The sequence below is a fragment of the Dysidea avara genome, chromosome 8 (assembly GCF_963678975.1).
Source record: "Dysidea avara chromosome 8, odDysAvar1.4, whole genome shotgun sequence".
Lineage (NCBI taxonomy): Eukaryota > Metazoa > Porifera > Demospongiae > Dictyoceratida > Dysideidae > Dysidea > Dysidea avara.
Window position 1 is genome coordinate 1,312,145 of NC_089279.1, and position 10,356 is coordinate 1,322,500.

The 10,356-nt window shown below is 40.3% G+C and overlaps 1 protein-coding gene across 4 annotated transcripts in view; it reads right to left on the bottom strand.

Moving 5' to 3' along the window:
- The window catches only part of LOC136263404 (uncharacterized), a 55,382-nt gene that overhangs the window by 44,713 nt on the left and 313 nt on the right, over nt 1-10,356 (bottom strand). The window contains exon 2 of one of the 4 annotated variants that reach the window (XR_010704628.1): nt 9,942-10,356. This exon is cut by the window's right edge and continues 161 nt beyond it. The exons of the other annotated variants lie outside the window; for them this stretch is intronic. The gene's annotated coding sequence lies outside the window, so the exon portion shown is untranslated. Of the gene's footprint in view, nt 1-9,941 lie in introns of those variants that run through there. 4 annotated transcript variants of the gene reach the window in all.

Here is a 10,356-nt window from a genome sequence, read left to right on the forward strand (position 1 = left end):
AGAGAACTTTTTTTTTCGCTTTCTTAGGTTTTTTGTACAAGTTTTTTTTTTAATGCACGTAACATTCTAAGTATTAAACCCTCCACTGCCAGCAAAATAGCCGGCAAAACAGTGTAACCGGTACCGGCTCTATATAACCTGCCGAATGATAAATGAATTAAGCAAAAGGGTCTGACGAGCAATATCAAATTCATGTTGGAAAACACGCTACCCACAAGCTGGATGGATAAGATCAGGAAGGGAATCACTGTGAATCAAGGGCAGCAGAATTGAGGTAGCAACATCTTGATCTGGGATGGAAGGAAACACGTCAGGACCCCCACTAAAAGACTGGAGCAGATGATAACACAATTCTTGGGAGCTGAAACAAGAGCCTAAAAAGGCTGCTGAAGAGGTACTGATAGCTTCACGGAAACCCAATCCTCCCATAGAACACGGTAGAGTAGCCTGCAGCCAAGATAAGTCAGATATTGAAGATTTGCAAATACGACCTAAAGCAGATCAAAGATTATAATCAAAACGTTCAAGTTGAGAAATAACACAATTTGGGGAAATAGTACGCAAGAGATGATTAAGTTTACAAACACCCAGACAACTTCGGAGAAGATGGAGTTCAACTTGAGGGTTCCCCAAACCCACAAGACGGTCCTGAAGATAAACCACCTTATCAACAGCCTTGCCAACAAATGACAAGAAATAATCAGAGGATCCCCACACAGGGGAACCAAGAAAGGCAGCTCCTTCCTCTTGCAACGACGAAATACGGGTGACAGATGATGGAACTTCGGAAACGACTAATTACCAGAAGGCCAAAAGACCTCACATTTAGATAAATTATGGTAGAGACCAAAACTCGGACCCCGCTGTACAAGCATTTGCAAAAAGGAGGAAAGGCTGGAGCGCGTACCCACCAAGGTTCCGTCATCCAAGTATAACTGAAAAGCCAGTCCAGCTGGGAAAGTAACACTGCATAAGAAATCAATAAGGACAAGGGAAAACAGTAATGGTCAAAGGGGATCACCCTGCTGTACGCCAGTTGAGGATGCAATCCGGTGGGGGCCAAAACGTAGTTCCCCAATGCAGCAGTAAGACCACTGCACCCAGCTAAACAATTCCGGGAGATCAGATCGACAGCATGATAGAAAGGAATCTCGGCTACACTCATTAAATGCATTGGTCATACAGTGGCGTAGCCAAGGGTGGGCATGGGCGGGCATTTGCCCAACCATCACAGCTTCTTGCCCAATCATCACAAACTTTGCCCAACCATCACAAGTAGCTTGCTATAGTTTAAAATTCACGCGAGGATTCACAGCAGCACACAAAACAACCCTTTTAATACTGTAAAGCGTAAAAATGTACCTCATTTGTTGAACCATGACTCCGAAGAAGCTAGGGATTGAGATAGATGGTGTATCACGTGATCCATTACGCGGAAAATCTCTTGGGAAATCCCTATAATTACACTGCATGTAGACGCACGTGCCACGTTCTTTGGCGCGATTTAAATTCGAAATTTAAAATGGTTTTAATCACATTAAATCGGTCTCTGACAAGGAAGACCTTCAAGATAACATTACTGCTCTTTTCGCCTGGTCACAGGACAATGACGTAAATTTCAATATAAAGAAATTTATTCACTTATCATTCAAACGCAAATTCCACACAACATACTCAATGTCTGATTCCATTATACCTCATGTAGATTCTCACAAGGATCTTGGCGTGATACTATCTGAAGATCTGAGCTGGGAGAAACATCATAAAACCATCATTGCCCGTGCTTACAGAACACTTGGTCTAATTCGACGGACATTTGTCTGCAATCATTCACCTACTACCTTGGTTAGATTGTACGTATCCTTGGTAAGATCACAATTACTTTACTGTACTCAGATCTGGCGACCACATTTGATGAAAGACATTGTTAACCTTGAGAGAATCCAACGCCGAGCCACTAAACACATCCTCAATGACTACACCAGCTGCTACAAAGATCGTCTAATTAACCTGAAGCTCCTTCCCCTCATATACATATTTGAACTGCAGGACATACTGTTTGCTATCAAGTCACTAAAGTCACCAACCTACCAGTTCAACATCAACAACTTTATCAGTTTCAACTCTTCTACTACTAGGGCTGGAGCAAGCAATAAACTCTTGATACCTCATCACCTTAACAACACAGCTCGACATTCTTATTTCCATCGGTTACCATCTTTGTGGAATGCCATGCCGATAATGGATATAAACACATCATATTTTACTCTCAAATCTAAGCTTAAATCATTCTTATGGAATCACTTTCTAATGAATTTTGACGAGAGCAACAACTGTACCTTTCACTTCCTTTGTCCTTGCAGAACCTGTCATCAATCCAGACCTCCAGTCACAAACTTCAAACATTTATAATTAATCAACATAACATTGTATAATTGTAGATAATTTTGTACTTAGGCAGGCTGATGGTGCAAGTTACCATCAGACCTTTGGTGTCACTTTTCACCATAAAGCATTAAATAAAATAAAAATGGCCCGGAGTCGAAGCATGGTACACTATACACTATAGTCGTGGTACTGTATCTCTAAGTCACAGTGAGTGATAATCGTCAGTAGGATTCAGTGAGGATGGTACTGGCAGCAAAAGATTTCGTTTCAGTGGACTTGTCAAGGATAAGGAAAGTACCGTATAGCCTAACTTACTGCTGATGAAAGAAAACGGGAAAACGTACTCTTCTAGATAACAATAATGGCATATGCAAATGGAGCTGGAAATGGAGCTGGAAATGGAGAAAAGGTCAAGTCATTATAAAGTGTCACGTGCACAATTTGTCTAACTGAGTAGTGGTTTACACCAGATTCATGCAAACTGCACGTTGGCTAGTCTGGGACGAAGCTTTCTTGGCATGCTGATATTTGTGACAAGACTCATTATAGTAACGCCCCTGGCCTTCATTCGGGGCCATGTGGCGTTTACTTGAAAAGCATTACATATCGCTGTGGTGGTTGGTCTGTAAGCTACACTGCCAGTTGATTGTAGTAAATATGTGATGAACTGTTTACATTGTTGGTTCTCGTAGGTTCAGCAGTGTGATGTCACGTGATGCTCAGCTACGACGATCGTCGGTGGATGCCTGTCCTACAAGTTTGATAGAATAGCATAATAACTAGTAAATGTTGCAAGCAAGCAAGCAGCATTTGTTTACACTATAGTATAGGTAGCTGTAGGCCTTGTGTGCATACACTTTTCATATTTTTCTTTGATAATGTCTCGCATGAAAGTGAGCGTGTTTCTTGTGTGTGTAGTTAAAGTTGATGTTATGCCCAACCATCAGATATTGGCTGGCTACGCCCCTGTGGTCATATCCACCTTTAAGCAACATAGTTCACAATTAGAGCCCACAGTAGCAAGGATGGTACGAAGAGAATGTACAGCAGCTTCTAATCCATTACGAATACCTACACCAACCTGACCATGAGGAAGTAGCAAACTAGGAAGTGAATCACGCACAGACACACAACATACCTTGCTGACCAGACGACGAAGGGTCTCACCAACAGCAATTGGACGAAAGGCACCAGAATCCTTTACCAATGCAGTCAATGGTGCACCACAAAACTAAGGAGCAAGACGAGAATCAAGTTTACCAGCAAGCAAGGCATTAACACATCTTGTCAGGTTGGACAGACATTCAAAAGCAGCTGGTGAAGTTGAACCGCGCACAGCATCCAATAAATGCTGAGGACGGAGAGCTGAGCTACCAGGAGAGGTTCCCTTGGGAAAGGAACGTAGTAAGATCAGGTGAAGAAGAAACCGAAGTTAAGGTCACACAAAGCATTATGTCGTCTTATGTGAAGTGGACCATGTCCACATCCTATCAGGTGATTTCCAAAATGATCAACCATTTGTCCACAAACACGCTGAGCTGACAGTAATCAAACCAGATTCGGGCGGTGGATGAGAAACAGGAAGTTTGGCCTTAAACTTCGCAGAGCTACTGTTTAAATTTTTTCGATTAAAAAACAAAGTTGCTATTGTTCCGGCAGTCGGAAATATTTTGTCAGGGCTATTGTTTCCGCAGTCCACTAGATTTCTCACTATCAATCACACTAGTTGTTAGTCTGGTGGCGCCCGCCCCTTCGCATAGTGTAAGGGTCTGGTATGCTTAGTATCATCGAGTTGTTCTAGAGGAACTTAATTTGAACGTAATGATGTAGCGAAAATGGTCTTAACGGAAGTGCCTCACCCAAACTGTGGCAGAGATATTGAACTTTCTTCGCCTTTACACAGGCAAAAGTGGATTCAGTGGTCTACTTTTATAGAATACGTATGTCTCCCTACCTTGGAAATCAGAGCGTAACCCGGGTTTTTCGCGCATCAACCAAGGCGAAAAGCTCTTCCCAAAATAACACTTTGTTCTTTATTAGTTAACTCCTTTTGTTTTTTCAGTACTGTTAGGGTAGCTATTTGATTCATTCTTTTGACGTAACAAACAAAAATACGTTGATTAAGCGTGGAGCGTTCTGATTGGTTGCATCAGTTTTAGGTAATCCGGTACAACTCCACTATACTAAGCATACCAGACCCTTACTCTATGCGAAGGGGTGGGCGCCGCCAGACTAACTAGTTGTATGCTATGCCCCGAGTATTGAACTTTAGGGCACGCATCTAGTAGGTTGTCCCGAGCATTCAACATTAGAGGAGGCGTTAATCTCGTCCTCGCAGACCCATTCTCCAGGGGTGGCGCTTATCGATTAGAGATTATAAGCGCCTCTTTCGTAGGGGGTGCTTATAATCTCTAATCGATAAGCGCCACCCAGGAGAATAGGTTGCCCTGAGCATTCAACTTTAGGGAACGCGAAAAGTAGTTTTAGTGTTAGGGGTAGGGTCGGGTCCGGTCGAGAAAGCTTTAGTTTTTTAATTTAATTTTTTTGGATTCAGCTTTGGTTTCTTTTTTCAATTATATAGATTATTATAGAAGTTACTCCACTCGGAAACATATAAGGTAGAAACTAGTATGTTCACGTTGAGCTGAATCCTGAAAAACAGCTAAAAATTAAAAGTGGATTTTTTCTCAACCGAGTTAACATTTCAGCTAACCAGATGATTATTGGTAACAGCAAAGGTGTCAACAGCAGACACGTATGGTTTGGCTCCATTAAACGTTCAGGAAAGGGCTGTAATGGACACTGTACTTATATGGCTTCCCCATAGGAAATGTATTGTGAAAATTATGATTCGCCATAAATATTATGTCAAACAGTTGAACAAAAAGATTTTGAAATATTTTTAGCGGATCAAGCAGTACTACAAATGAGCCAAATTTCAAGATCGTGTGTAATTGCATCCATGAGTTATTAAATGTTTTTGAGGATTCAGCTCAACGTGAACGTACTTATAAGGGATTTCGGTGGCTGGGAGCCACGTAGCACAATGGTTAGGACTCTGGGCTCAAGCACCGGAGGTTCTGGGTTCGATTCCCGCTCAAGGCATTGTGTGTTTTTCTTTTTTTCCTTTTGAGGACCTTCTTTGTCTAAGTTTTATTTTATTCACGTGACTGCCGAAACAATATAGCAACAGCCTTAAAAAAAGCTGACTGGTTTCCGGAAACCGGCGAAACCCGCTTAGAACCGCGCCTGGTTGGCTGTTAGTCACTCTGCAATAGCAGGACAATGAAACACGCAATTTTCCCAGAACCTTCAGTTAAATGCCGCACCTGTTACGTCACACGCAACCTCTCTATTCAGCCAGGCCCTCGCACCACGCCAGAGTATAGCTATGTATTTCAGAGTACTCAGTTCAATAATGGAGCGAGTAAAGGAGAGATATTAAGCACAGGATTTTAGCTAAAGAGCTCACCTAATATTGGACGGGCTCCAATATCGGACGCCATTTCTCCTAAACTACAATGAACATTCAAGCATTCTGCATATCTCCAAGTAGGCCAATGCTTCATCAACTTGTGTACAAAATTTCCGATCTCTCGGGTTCTTGGTCTCGGTACAGGGGGAAAGAGAAAGAGAGAATAAACGTCTTAATGATTAAGACAAACTATGCATTACAAGCATACAGGGGCCTAGACACAGGGGTACCATGTGCTGATGGATCAGTACAGGAGCCCTGGCAAGACTTACATTAACTAAAGGTAAATTAAATTACAATACACAAAAAAAAACTATATCTACATATATGTAATACTTAAAGTTTACCTAAGGTGGTCTAAAAGATCCCAGCCCGGGGAGGCTCTAGAATTAAAAATTCTGTAAGAACAGGACACAGCAATGCGAGCTGCCTGCTCAAACAAGGATCTAAAATCGGAAAAACGCTCAATTCACGGACAGCCATTGTTTGCAGATCACACTTGCATTAGATCAAAAGTTGCATACCTTCAGATTGTAGGGCTACTCATTTACTATCTAAATATGTATGGTTTATTCATTTAAAGTATTGTACTGATGAGTTATAGACCAAAGAAAAGATTCTATCACAGGAGCAATCATTGCCCTAGCTATTTTTGTTCAAAATTGTAATCTATGCCTTGAAAATATTTTAAAGTGGATAATTGCATATAATTAATCATTTACAAGTTGTCAAGCAACTTTTCCAATAAATTCACTGTCCTCCAGACTTAAAGTATTACAGGAATACCAAAACCCTCTAATAGAGCATTCAAATACCCTAATATAACAGTCACCATTTTTTTTGCAAAACGGTGGTGTAAATCAATTCTACATAATGCTGATATGCTTAAAATGTGGTTCTATGTACTTTTTGTTTTAGAGTTTTAAGCTTTCAGCTGAAACGATTGACTTTTTGTTAGAGTGTTTGACAGCCATATTAAAGATTTTGCTATTTCTGCAGTCAAGTCTGCAGTATGTTATGTCTCTATAGTGTTGAATTTGCAGGAACTAGTGTTTAACAACTTTCAGTACATAATCGAAAACAATCGTCCACCTTATATGCATTTTCAAACCACTTTTTCTGATTTTGAGCAAAAATAGCTAGGGCGATTATTGCTCCAGTGACAGCCTCTTTTCTTTGGTCTATAACTCATCAGTACAATACTTTAAATAAAATAAACCATACATGTTTTGAAAGTAAATTAGTAGCCCTACAATCTGAAGGTATACAACTTTTGATTTAGGGGACATCCCCAAACTGATTTTGGTACGCTTAATGTCATAATGACGTTGGGGGTTCAGCCCGTGAAGTTATAAATTTTTATTAAAACAGTTATAGTGTAAACAGCTAGGAACAGGGAAAGTTACGTGATTAAGCAGCAGTACTGTTTGTAGACTATGTTTTCAGTTAAAGAATATAACGGGAATAAAGGGGGAGGGTCTGAAGTTAGCGTCACTATGACGTTAAGCGTACCAAAATCAGTTTTGAGATGCCCCTTAATGCAAGAGTGATCTGCAAACAAAGGCTGCTCGTGAATTAAGCGTTTTTTTTCCAATTTTACGTATTATTCGGACTTGTCTTCAAAAAATTACTGTACCGAGACCAAGAACCCGAGAGATCTGAAACTTGGTACACACGTTTATGAAGCATTGGCCTACCTGGAGATGTGCAGGATGCTTGAATGTTCATTGTAGTTTAGGAGAAATGGCGTCCTATATTGGAGCCCGTCCTATACTAGGTGAGCTCCTCTATCAGTCCAACATCACGCATTTCTCTACGTAACCCGATCCATTAAAAAATAAAATAAATTAAAGTAAGGCCGTTGCTATTGCCACCGGTGAACTTAAAAAAAAACTTATACAAAAAGGTACTGTAAAACGAAAAAAAAAGGCGGATCCCCGACCCCACACCTTTCACACTTGAGTCACGGGGCCTATACCACTGAGCCACCGCTGCCAGCTACCACCTTCTTTTGTTTTCTAATTGCAACTATAGTAGCAAATCACAAGGGTTTACTATATCATTAAAGAATAAGGAACCAAAGCTGAACCCGACCCTAACCTTAACGTTAACAACACAGCTTCTTACAGCAATGGACTACTGGACCCAATCACTTAATGATGGCTATCCTGTTGACATTATATATTTAGATTTCCGAAAGGCATTTGATTCTGTCCCTCATAATCGACTACTGATGAAATTGAAGGCATATGGCATGGGCGGGTCTCTACTAAGATGGGTACAGAATTTTCTTTCTGGTAGAAGGCAACGAGTTGTGCTTAATGGTGATCACTCTAGTTGGTCCACAGTCTCTAGTGGGGTTCCCCAAGGTTCAGTCCTTGGCCCCATGCTCTTTCTATTATATGTTAATGATATTCCGTTATCTGTGGACAGCTCAATCTTACTATTTGCTGATGATGCCAAGATCTTTCGATCAATTAGATGTGAAGCCGATTACTTACAACTTCAACGGGATATTGATATATTGTTTGAATGGTCGAGAACCTGGTTGCTTAATTTTAATATTAGCAAGTGTTATGTTTTGCATTTAGGTCTCACCCACTCCTATGGAAATTATTGTATTGATGGTAATGTTATAACATCTACTGAGTCAGTCAAAGATTTGGGAATCATCGTTGACTCTTCTCTGAAGTTTCATAACCATACTGCTATAGTAACTGCAAGAGCTAATCGTATACTAGCTGTGATTAATAAATCGTTTGAGTACTTGAACACCAACGTGTTACTCCAACTGTACAAATCCTTTGTTCGTCCCATATTAGAATATGGAAATATTATATGGGGTCCACAGTTCATACTCGATCAGCAGTCAGTTGAAAAAATTCAAAGAAGAGCTACCAAGTTAGTGAGCGAAATTAAAGACTTGCAATATGTTGACAGATTAAACCACCTAAACTTACCATCTCTCAGATATCGACGTCGTAGAGGGGACTTAATTTACACATACAGACTATTTCATAACATGCTGGACATGGATAGCTCATCTTTATTTACCCTTTGATCATCTTCTATAACAAGAGGTCATGATTTAAAGATCTATAAACCACACGCTACCTGCTTGCCACGCCGTCACTTTTATTCAGTAAGAATTATAAATGATTGGAATGGACTCCCATATGACTCAGTTAATGTTCATTCAACCAATTTGTTTAAGACACACCTAGATAGATTTTATTATGATTACCAGTATGATATTGTATAGTTATTTTTGTAGTAGTTTGATTGTATAGATCAGGTTTTTACAGGCTTTGCCTCCTTACCTGTACCCCCAATAATAATAATAACACTACTATTCGCATCCAATAAAGTCGAATGCTCGGGGAAACTACTAGACGCTTCCCCTAAAGTCGAATGCTAGGGGAACTACTAGACGCGTGCCCTAAAGTCGAATGCTTGGGGCATACACATCGGTGTCAATAGCTACTGGGTGGTTCTTACTGCATGACACCGGTATACCGGTGGATATCTCGGTGGATATAGACACTCCGTTAAAGTATATTGAGCCGGACGAAGCATCCCAGGCTGCTGGAACGCATTGCAACTTAGTGTCATAGGCGGCGGAAAGAAGGGGCTAGGGGACTAAAGCCCCCCTCAGAATGATATCACACCGAAATTATCTTTCTTGGAGTGGGGCTGAAAACCGTGATAAAGATCGCACTAATAGAGCAGTCACTCTAATAAAGTAGTCAGTGTGTAGCGAGCTATGAAAGGATTTTTGTGTAGTTTATCAGCTAGAAATGGTAGCTGGTGAGGTGGAAAGCTCTTGTCAGAAAGCTCTTGTCAGTTGATTGCGACCTTTTTTTTTTTTTGGTCTCACCTTACCAAACTATAGAAATAAGTCTGGGTCAGCCCAGCCCCCCCTAATATCAACTACTTCCTCCGCCGCTACTTAGTGTGTCACTTAATTTGTCTCGTCCACTACAGTATCGCTGCTAGCTAGCTAGTCTGCTGCTAAGAACATTTAGTAATGTTATTATTATTATTTATTGTTAATCAGCAGGACCCATGTAAAGTGGTTAAAACAGGACCATTAATCATTACGACAAGTTACTTAATTATATACATATGTACAATTACAATAATAAACTATAAAAATATATACAATTACGATAAGTTACTTAACTATATACATAGAAGGGGCTAATTTTTGCTTAAATTCTTCAACACAGTCAGTCTCAATAATCTCATCATCTAATCTATTCCATTCTGGTACAGTTCTTGGGAGGAAGGAATATTTATATACATCGATTCTTGGTTGGTAAGGTACTAGTTTAAAGTTGTGTGAGTGTCGGGTCCGTAATACAGTTGATTTAAGTTAGTTTGTACATAAGTAATGACTGTATACTATTATGTGTGTGTTTATATATTTGTGTGCAGGGCGTAGCCGAAGAGCAGCTTCTGCTCCCTGTTGAAATAACAATTTAAAAAACAAA